The sequence below is a fragment of the Dendrobium catenatum genome, unplaced genomic scaffold (assembly GCF_001605985.2).
Source record: "Dendrobium catenatum unplaced genomic scaffold, ASM160598v2 fragScaff_scaffold_853, whole genome shotgun sequence".
In the NCBI taxonomy this organism is placed as follows: Eukaryota; Viridiplantae; Streptophyta; class Magnoliopsida; order Asparagales; family Orchidaceae; genus Dendrobium; species Dendrobium catenatum.
Genome location: NW_021319315.1, coordinates 3562162 through 3574202, shown reverse-complemented (window position 1 = coordinate 3574202; position 12041 = coordinate 3562162).

Sequence of the window (12041 nt, the reverse complement as noted above, 5' to 3'; positions counted from 1 at the left end):
CCTTACCTCGAGTCGGTCAACTTCTCTAACTACCACAACGGACGAAAACAGACCGGAGTCGCTCAAAAATCCTCTTTTCCTTCTTTTTTCTCTCTCCTGGACGTCCTTTCTTTTCCAAAAATATCTTATTTCCTTATATATCAAGACTGATCGTACCGGACGATCGCAACTTCATCCCGGACGATCTAGGCTCTGGACGAATTTCGTCCAGACGAAATTAATTATCGTCACGGACGACTTGGGCTCTGGACAGATATCGTCCAGACGAAATTAATTATCGTCCCGTACGACTTGCTCTCGGTAAGAATTTCGTCCAGACGATCCTATTTTCGTCCAGACAAACCATACAGCCAGAACTGTTTTCCTGCACAACCTGTACCTATCGTCCCGGACGATCGAACTTCGTCCGGACGAACCTGGGAGCAAAATGATCTTTACACTCATTCTCCACATAAAAAGGACCTTGGCTTGTGATTGGAGAGACTTGGAGATCTAAAGAACTCTAGAACTCCACCTAATTTTGAATACCGACGATAGCTCATAGCCATCATCATCCTTCGATTGCCATTATCATCACCCTCCACTAATTTTTCTGCAATCTCCATTGCAAACATAAGAGACCAAACAAGTGTTCCTAATTTTGTGATCCATCATTTACAAAGAGAGGAGAAGATTAGACTATGCATCTTTAATTATACAATAGGTCATTTTGACTTGGCCAGGCCTCATAAATTTTTTCAAGAGTTACCAAATAAATCCTTTGGTATCTCCTTTGAAACTTTTCTTTTATGTATATGTATGCTTGATCCTTGTACAAATCTATAGCCTTACAATTGTGAATATTCTAGCACACAATTATTTGATGATTGTAATAAGCATTTCTAGCATCCTACAAACACTCATTCATTGGATGACAAACATAATTCCTATGAAATTGAGCTTCCTACACCAACACCTAACGATATGGGGACAAATCAATTAAGGAAAATATAATATGATCGGTGGAAGTCACCCTAGTTTAATTTTATAGGATCATCTATATAGGATAAAGAAAAAAAAAATCTTACAAGATTATGTGTTTACAATAATCTACTCAATTTTAAATTTCATCACAACATGATGAAGTTCATCACCCCCATGATCAACAACATGTTAGGACTTAGGTGTCTGCTTACTATCATGTTGATCATGTTAAAGTTCTTTATGAGGTTTCCCCGCCACTGAAGCTAAATTCGATTCTGATGTTGCTAGTTCAAATTGTTCTTTACTTGATGCTTGTTCAATTCATAATCCCATGATAGTCATTGTAGATTTAATCCATCCTTGCCTCAACGAAACCCTTTGTGATGCCCTACAAAAGATTTTATGATTCCTTGTTCAAGAAGAATCTCCTTTGATGGATAAAAATCAACTCATCACAATTTTTATTAGTCTTCACCTTTGATATAGGCAATTATTCGGCATTCCACCTTGATGGGGTTCAAGTTACCTACTATTGATCATTATGATGAGATTTTTGGATTCTTACAAGTATATCAACCTCTAAAATACCATTTTGCAAATTAAATTTGCTATCAATGCATTCCTTTGCCAAAAATTCACTTCCATTCCTAAGGTTCAAACCCTTTGGTTGTACTCTCTTTCTAGTAGAACTGTCCCCAACTTTCTTGATTTTGTTAGGGGTTCGATAAATATTTATTATGAATCAAAAGATCATTTAAGTCTCCTCTCATCTTTATAGGATTCAACAAAGTGAGGGAGAGAAACTTGAGAGAAATTTTAAAAGTTCTCTTTAGAGGCTCATCAAATTCTAAGACAAAATCCTAAGCTACTATAAAATATTTTTCCTAGAGTTCTTCACCCAAAAAAATTATGCTATTCACTTATGCTAAAGATAATTTTTTTCATATCATAATTTTATCCCTTGATAAGAAACATAAATAATTCCTAGTTAGTATATATATGACCATTGGAAATAATTCAAATAATCCTCAAGAAAATATAACAATTCATGAGAAAGTTATAATCCACCTTCCAAATAAAAAAAGTGGAAGTAGTAAAGAGACTAGTGGTGCTAATCTCATAAAATTCATTATAGGTCATCCAATTATACGCCATTAAATAAATATAGGGCTAATGTTTTAATGAAGATTCAGAATTAGGAGCATGATACCCTTAAGATATAGTTATTGAATATTTGAGTATTGATATTGATACTGTTATGAATATTATATGATATTGTGATTGACATTAATACTATTATTGTTATTAATAGAATTTAACATTATTGATCATGATACTAATATTTTTTTCTAACCTTAGTACTGTTGACTGTTGCTGATACTATGATTGATAATATAATGGATTGAGATGTTATGAACTGTAGAAGGATAAATTGATGCATATAATCATTATAGACATTGATGCATATATTATTTATATATGATTTATATCATATTATTTTCTTTTATCATGCATTATTCAATTGTAAGATTTTAGTTACTTATTGAGCTATGTGCTCATTATATGATTTAATATATTTTTAGGAATGAGTAAAGATCCTATGATATAAGGCTCAAGATAATCCACCAAAGCAGAGTATCAAGCTCTTGCCATGGCTACAACTGACATAATTTAGCTTAGTTTCCTTCTACAAGAAGTTAAAGTTAATATATCTCAGCCTACTGAATTATTTTTGTGACAATAATTTGGCTATGGCACTTGCAAACAACCCCATTTTTCATGCCAGAACTAAATATATCGAGTTTGATTTTCTTTTTGTTTGTGAATGCATCAAGAACCGAGTTCTACATATATCTCACTTGCTAATTTGTTTACTAAATCGTTCTCCATTCCTCGGTTCCTTACTTTGCGAAGCAAGCTAACAATATCAAAGCCTTCCATTAGCTTGAGGGGAGGTGATAAGCAAGCCATAAATAAGCAAGAGGTCTTACAATATATACTCATGCCATATGCTCTATGCTCTGCTGTCAGATGCGCACTCTGGTTTGTAGCATAATCGTCATTGGTTATTAATAGTCTAATCCACACCATTGATGTCATTGCTTTCTCTGTGTACCTCTTCTCTATATATATTAAGTAATATAATAAACAATATATGTGAAGCATGGCAGACATAAATACACTTGTTTATCTTTCCTCCTTTCTCTGTTTTTTTGTATAACACATTCTGCAGGTAATAAATGATGGAACAGAAAAAGAGTTGAAGTTCCACAGTTCCAACAATATATTTTATTTAAAATCCTTATTTTTAAAAATTTTCATATCAAATGATTGGTTCCTACCATATAATCATTTAGAGATTCTTTGGCTATCCTTCTAACTAGTGAAGATTTATTTTTTAGGTCATAGTGTTCATCATCATAAACCCACTTAACTTTGTGTTGCAATCAATCTCGTACAATATTTAGGCTTTGTCAATGTCCTTCATTCTAATGCATTTTATATATTTAATAGATTCTATTTTTTATTTGTGATTTTATTTTATTTGAATACCAGTTAGGTGATTGCAAGACATGACAAGCCACATAAATATCATATTGTCATAAGCTCATTAATTTATATTTATTTTATTGCACTTGAAAAAAAATTAATTTTGCTAGAATTTCAATTTGGTTATTATTATTTTTTTAAATCATTGTGCAAATGTGTAGACTATTTCTATATTCATTTTGCTTAAGGTTGTTTGCTCTCTCTCTCTCTCTCTCTCTCTTAGCATGGTTATCTTTGTAATCACAATAATTGAATTTTGTTTGGATATGGCATAAAGTGAAATTTTAGTGAATTAATTGTAATAACTACTAAAGTTAAGTTGATTTATTCACATTGTACTTAACAGTGACAAACTAATTCACTTTGTTTAATCATAATTCTACACCTAAAACTACCATTGTGTGGAGTTTAGCTTTGATGTATTTGTTACATTATTTATTGCATTTGCATATTGCTTTTAATTGGATTATTTGTAAAAGTTTTATATTATAAAAGAATATTTTCAAAAGCACCCATTCACTCCATTAACTTACTAAGAAGATGGAGTTTATCCATCCTTTCAAAGGTACTACCTGCAAAATTCATATATTAAGGTTTCTTTTGAGACAATCTTCTTATTACTTTCTAAAACAATTTTTTTAATACAAAAAATTTTAGTTTTAAAAATTTTTGTACTAAAAAGCTGCTTTAAAAAGTTAAAAGAAAGTCGTCCCAAATGAAGCCTGAATGTACATTGATATTCATCTCTTCTAAAAGTGGAAAGAAATAATGTAAAAAAATGATTAATTATTCATGTACCGCTCATTTCATAAAAATACATTAGAAAATGAGTGTCTTAAGCTTCGTTTGAGGAACTTTTTTTTGGTCCGGTGAACAGACGTAGAGCTATGTTCGGCCGGCACTGAGATCGCGCCAAGTAGCAGGCACAAAATCTCGGACCCGACCCGAAGAATAGTGGGTATGTCTCACGTGCGTTTTTTAAATCCATGACAACCCGATATTGCTAGGTATTGCTAGGTATTTGTCGATTTTGCTCGGGAATAATGAGAAATAAAATTATGTGAAGACAAATACCGAGCAATACCGAGTTTTTCTTGAAAAACTCGGTATTGCTCGGTATTGGTCTTCACAGAGCGGTATTTCTCGTTATTGCCAAGCAATACCTAGCAATACCGAGCAAATACTGAGTAATACCTAGCAATACGCGAACATAGCATTCCCAGGTTCCGGTCCGGGTCAAGTCGTCGAGCCGCGCGGTAAAGAGTAAGAGCACGTGGCGCGATCTCAGTGGTGACGGCACGTAGAGCTACGTCCGGTCACCGGACCTAATAATTGTTCTCGTTTGAGATCGTTTTTGCTGACTATTTTTTCATCATTTTCAAGAAATTTTTATATTAAATTTTTTTTTTTAGAAATCAGTAGGAAAACTGTTGATCCAAATGAAGCCTAATGATCAACTCTTAAGACTAAAAAATTAGGAGCTGTTGATCCAATATCAACTGCCCAAGAAGGGATCGATGCCTACAGTTTATGAAACAGAATAATAATTTTAAACTAATTTTCCTTGAAGTGTGATTACGATAATGTGAAAAGATCTTTAAAAAAGTAAGATAAAGTAAATATCAAGCAATACAATAAAAAAATTTTGGTGATTCAGCACCAATCACCTACATCGATATAACAGATCAGCAGTCTCTCTGTGGATTTTTCTATCCTCTTTTTTGCGAGCTATTATTCTATGCGAACACCGGATGTGAAAACCGTCCGGTTAAACACTCGGTACCGAGCAGTATCCAGCACGGGTATCGAGCTCAATACTGAGCGCGATACGTTTTTGGAGTGATGTGGCACATTTTTATTGGTCTCAGAATGCCCTCCGGACTCTACACAGAATAATAAACTCTTTTTTGCACATCATTAATGAAGAATTTTTATACAGCTCTCACTTTCCTCTGATGGGCAAAGATAACACTTTCACCGGTTTGTTCTAACAAAAGCAACTCTCTAATTTTCTACAAAAAAAATTTTAACCCAAAATCCTTACACAAAAAATTTCATAAAAGTGGCAAAAAAGCAACAGCCAAAAGCAGCCCCAAATGAAGAAATTTTTATTGGGTCCTCCCACCTGACCTAGAGATACATCCTCCCACCGCTAAAAAACTGGGTTTTTGCTCGGTATTGCTAGCTATTATTTGGTATTAACGAAGAATATCATCATGTGAAGACCAATACCGAGTTATACCGAGCTATACCGAGCAATACCGAGCAATACCGAGCTATACCGAGCAATACCGAGTTTTTTCTAGGAAAAATTAGGTATTTTTTTGTATTCCTCGGTATAGCTCGGTATTGCTCGGTATTGCTCAGTATAACTAGATATTGGTCTTCACATGATGATATTCTTCGTTAATATCAAATAATAGCTAGCAATACCGAGCAAAAACCCAGTTTTTTAGTGGTGGGAGGACGTATCTCTACGTCAGGTGGGAGGACGCAATAAAAATTCCAAATGAAGCCATACAATGAACATGATTCTCATTAAGATTTCGTTTGTTACAATTTTCTTATTAATTTTTAAAGCAGTTTCTTAGCACTAAATTTTATAAAATTAAAAATTTTTATACTAAAAAAACTATTTTAGAAAACAGTAAAAAAATTGTCCCAAATAAAACTTAAATTTATTAACTTAAGCCAAAGTTGCACCTCGTTATATGGAAAACAAAGGTAAAATTATCATACTTGGATCACTAAATTTTGCCAGAAAGGTCAACCGGCCATTTGAATTTCAACCAGTTCGTTATCTTATTAATCTACTAGAGACTCGTGCCCACGAGCCTGAAATAGGAACTTTTATTCTATCTAGTGAACGTACGCAGAGAAAGGTTCGGTTTTAGGCAAAAAAGTGCCTGTACCAGACGCTTTTTTGTCTAAAACCGAACCTTCCTCTGCGTACGTTCACTGGATAAAATAAAAGTTCATGAAATAGTGTGCTAAAAATATTTCAAATCAAACAGCTACTTCGCAATTGCAAAATCATTTTGAAGGCAAGATAATTTGTTATAGTTTTTAAATAGTTATTTATGCTTGTGTTCATTTCATTGAGTCATGATCCCTTAAATTTTTACTTAATATAAGTCTAAAATAAATTACTATATAAATATTCTAAGATTTTATTTGAGATGGCTTTCTTACTGCTTTGTAAAATAATTTTTTAATAAAAAAATTTCTTAAAAATAAAAAAAAATAACGAAACGAAACCTTAGTCTTTGAGCTTAAAGCTAAAGTCTCTGTGTTCCAAAGCTTGCTCTTTACTCAAATTTCTACTTTACAACATCTAATGTCTCGCATGATTTTTTTTTCAAAAGAAATCAAGCATTGAATAAACCATTGGAGCACCAATATACTTTGTTATAATAAAAAAATAAATATGAGTTCAAATTGAGCTCAAGCTATTAACAATGTAATAAGAAGTTATTTGAACTGTTAGTAGAAGTTTAAATTAATATATCATGTTTTCTAAGAAAAAAACATAAAAATATTATTTTCAAATAAAATAAATTTTTTTAAAAAAGTGCATATCAAGTAAGAAGAAACTTTAAACATTTTAAGAATGATTTGTATTTGATATATTTATGCCATACTTTCAAGCATAGGTAGGAGCTTGTCATAAATTAAAAAAAAAAAAAATTAGAAGAAGCTAATAAGATTAGTAGCGGAGTCAGATATTTTTATTATGAAGTGATATAAATGAATCATTTTTAAAATATTCCTAATTTTTTTGAATTTTTTTGTCTTTCCATTTAATAATTCATAGTGAAATAATATCTTGATATATCAAGATTATACATATTTGTTTTTATCAAATTATTTAATTCTATATTCTATTAATTATAAACTTATACAATTATCTTATTTCACTTAAAATAATGAGATGTTAGTTTTATAATTTTATAATTTTTTTTTTTGCTTTTCCTTTCAATTCAGAACTTATATGTTAGTTATATAAAAATATGATTTTTAGCGATGCAAATTTTAGGTTTTTCTAACATAGTACTTTTGAATAAAATAATGCATTGTAAATTTATGCCATATGCAAAAAAAAAAAAAAAAATCATTATTTGTATTAATTAATTTAAAATTCTGAAGCTCTTTTAAAATTTAAATTTATGCATTAATGTTTTTTTTTATTTTTTTATATTATAATGATACAAAATCATCACAATTAGGTTTGTTTGTTTAATGAAGTTTTTGGTAGAAAAATTAGATTTTTATTATTTCGAGAACAATTTATGCTTGTAATTTTGGCCAAAATATATAGTCTAATTAGATATCGAAATTATTTACATGGTTCGATCATTTTCTTATGAAATTACATAGCAATCACGCCCTACTATTTATTGTTGATTAATTTGAGCTATTATCTTCATCCATGTCATTGCACGATTATGTGCCACCTTGACTTAAACCAATCTAGCTAGTCCCTTCTTTGGTCATCCATAAAGTCAAGATGGACTCTTCTTCTTTCTAGTTTTCTTCATCGTCTTCTTTACCTTATTGTTCAGAGGATTATTGTTGACCAAAAAGTTTATCAGTATAAAAAGGAAAGAAAAATTGAATAAGAGGGCATCTGATCATTGGAGATTGTTGCAGAAGTATAGCAAGGACTATTGATCATGGGGGTATGATAGGAGTGAAAATTAGAGCTACTCTTGATGACCTGCATCCATCAAGCTTTTTCATGTAGTAGGAAGGCCAAGTTCTATGTGATCACCTCTAAGCACATTTGTGTGCTCTTTAAAGTTTTCTAAGTGCACCATGTTTCATAATTGATAGTAAGATCATCGCACTTGTATCTCGTCCATTGCTGCTGTAGAATGGCCTAGCAAAGTCAACTCAGTTGCATCTTATATATCCATTACCGCCTTAGAATGGTTCATACAATTAATTATGTCTTGTAATAATTATATCATAATTAAGTTTTGTACTAAACTATAAGTACAACATTCAATTAAAAAATAAAATACTTATTTTTTTTTTCTACTAGAGCCCTATGATAATAAATTATAAGTTGTTGTGGTTCAATTTAAAAATAGAGAATTTATGTGTAATCTCCTTTAATGTGAGCTCTATACCACTAACCTTATGTTGCTCTTCTCTCACTAATAAAATCAAATTATATCATTCTTCAATTGATATTAATGAGTTTGGGAAAAAAAAAGAAGGCTTACCATCAATCCCTGATGATTTCAACTTGTGGATTGATAAATTCTCTTTTCATAAAATTAAGACATTGTCATGTCCATCCTCCTAAATATTTTTGTAGAAGGGTTACTCAAGCCTTGATCACCAACTTCTTCAAAACCACGACTTTCCTTATCTATCATACCTAAAGTTATACAAAATTTTTAAATAATATTAACAAAACACATCTTAAATAAATTTAATGGCATTACTATACATAATTTACTTGTTGATATAACAAAGAGAACTAGTGAATATTAATGACTTCTGAGAATGTTAACATATGAGAGCTCAAATAAGCCTATATCAATTATCAAAACAAAAAAAAATTACTATTATATCTATTTAATATGGTAGTTGAAAAGGTTGTTGGTTAGCTAAATTATCACACACCATCAAAGAATTCAATTTCATCACCCACAATAAATATCTATCAAGAAATATATAAGTTATTATACATAAAAGTTTAGGCAAAGGATTGTCATTTATGACCTATTTCAGGGGGTGTCAAAATGGATTTTCAGGTTGGGTTCGGTTCAACATAAAAATGACCTATCATCATTTGACCCGACCCTAACCCAACTAGATTAGAAAAATTGGTCGCAGTCCCGGACCCGAACTCAACGAGGTTCAAACCTGGGTCGACCCGACACAACCAACCAACCCTTTTTTTTTAAAAAAAAAAAAAAATTTGTTAATTCAATAGTCCCGCTTTTGCGCAATTCTTCAGCAAAATCCCGATTTCTAAACACCTTACTAGTTGATCAAACAAATCCATTTTTGCATGCTTCTCCTTCAATTTTGCAGTTTTCTTCCTCAGCAAAATCTCATAAATTGGTCACATTCGCCTTGCTTCGGGCTTTTGCTTTCGCAGGATCTGCAGCTGACCTGAACCGACAAACAAAAATGGTGAACCATGAACAATATGAAATCCCATTCGTGCCTCCCATTTGTGCGTGCTTTTTTGACAAAATCCATAATTAATTCAAATCCATATCAAAATTGGGTTAATTTTGAGTTAACGGGTACTTGACTCAAACCTGACCCATTTTTAAATGCATTAGATTTTTAGACTTGAATCCAGCCCATTTGAAATAAAGTGGGTTAACCTGAACCCAAAATTTTTGGATCGGGTTCTGATCGGGTTGGCATGTTGGGTCAATTTTTGATACCGCTAACCTATTCTGATGTACAGTCCATGTAATAAATGACATAAGATGCTATGAATAATGACAATTGATTTAACTTAAAGCTACTGTTGCAAACTAAATGTCAAATAAAGATATTAAAGCATTCTTTTCTTAGAATTCCCTCACAACAAGAAAATTTTTAAAAGTTCTAAAAAAATAATATTTTCAAACTAAATCTTAACGTATAAAATAATAAGATATGTTATAAAGATATATACACACATTACACCAAGCTAACTTTCTAAATATACCAATGTTAAAAACTAATTTATTAAAAAAAAATTGTTTTTTTAAGAGCTTTCAATTTTAATTTTAAGGGAATAAAGTTAAATTATGAAAGAGTTCATTCACTAAAATTTTTAATTCTACATAATCAAAAGATATTTAAATTCAATAAAATTTAAAATTATTTCTCTTACCCACTAATCTTTAAATTATAAGTGAATTACAATTTTTAATTTTCAAGCATTTTTTTTTTTTTGTGAATATAACTCTCAAAAGGCAACAAAATTATCAAAATTTTTAATTGAAAAAAAAAAAAAAACTAGAACATGAGTCAGGTCATGTTCGGGCAATCTTGGCTTGAATACGACCAACATAATTTGAATCATACGATATTTTGATTAACTTTTATACATTTAATTCTCTTATTCTCTTATATTTTTGAAGGTTTACTATGAAAATACTAGTGAATATGACAATATTTATATTAATTACTCATAAAACCTTATAAAATTTATTTATGAGGTATATTTGCAATCAATATGACTTTGATTTAAGGCATTATCCTTTTGTCCTTGCAAGATACTTAACCTATAATAATAACATTGATTTGAAATTGAGCTTCTATTATCCTTTTGTCCTCTCTCTCTCATCGTGAGGATCCCCGACAAATGAAATACAACTAATGTGGATGGGGCTGTTTGGATCCTCACGATGAGAGAGCGAGGGCGAGCATGAGTGCAAGAGCAATGTGAAGAGTCAAGGCGTGATGCTACCGAGCAAGGGTGGGTAAAACAGGTTATGTTTGGGTTCGTGGTTTAACCCGAATCCTATTCGATATGTCAATTGGGTTAAAAAACTAAAGGCGGAATTTTGAGAAGGATCATGCTTTAAAAATCATTTAAGAGAAGAATCATAATAGTAAATAAATTTAAAAAGGAGCATACCCCTGTACAAAATTGCATTTTTAAAGAAAACGCAAAGCAGGTGTACGTTTTCTAAGAAAATGCGACCCTCCATCGCGTTCTTTTGAAAATGTGATATTTCACTGCATTTTCAAAGAAAATGCGATCCTCAATCGCGTTTTCCTCATAAAACATGACTTCACTGTATTTTTTCCCTAAAAAAAAAAAAGATTCTCAATCGCATTTTCCTCATAAAACATGACTTCATTGCATTTTCAATGCAAACCCGAACGTCCATTGCGTTTTATTTGCATTTTCATGCCCTTTTTTAATTAGGCTGACTTGAATCAGAAGTTTTTTTTGTCAAGAGTCTTGCGATATTTAAACAAAAAAGAGAAATAAATAAATTGGGTCACCGTATTGAATTGAGTCCAATTCAATTTTTTTAATGAAGTCAGTTTCGCTAATACGGTTTTAATTTTTAAACGAATTTGCTTTCTAAAATTTTATAAAAATATTAGAAAATATTTTAACAACGCCGCACCCGTGCGTGCACTAAGGGCATCTCCAACTGAAAATCTCATTTTTCACTCTAAAATGCAGTGAAACCAAAAAATACAGTGATTCACCTCCAATCAAACGTCATTTTGTCCCGTAACCGTTGTTCTCTTCATTCGCGCCTTTCTTCCACAAGTTTGGCAGATATCATTTTTTGGAGCAGATGAACAGTGCCACGCTAATATTGACGTCGCACTGTTCATCTACGATCAAATGACGTCAAAAATAGACATCAGTTGGAGCAAAGCAAGAACGGCCATTGGAGTTGCCCTAACTAGTCTTTGGAGAGCGGGCTCATATACACCGGTTGCGTGTACTACTTGTTTGACCAGAGATCGCTTGACGAAGTTCGGCATTTCTGCAATTCAAAGATTCTAAGAGTAGAAACGACTTTTCCTATTACTTTCAGTTA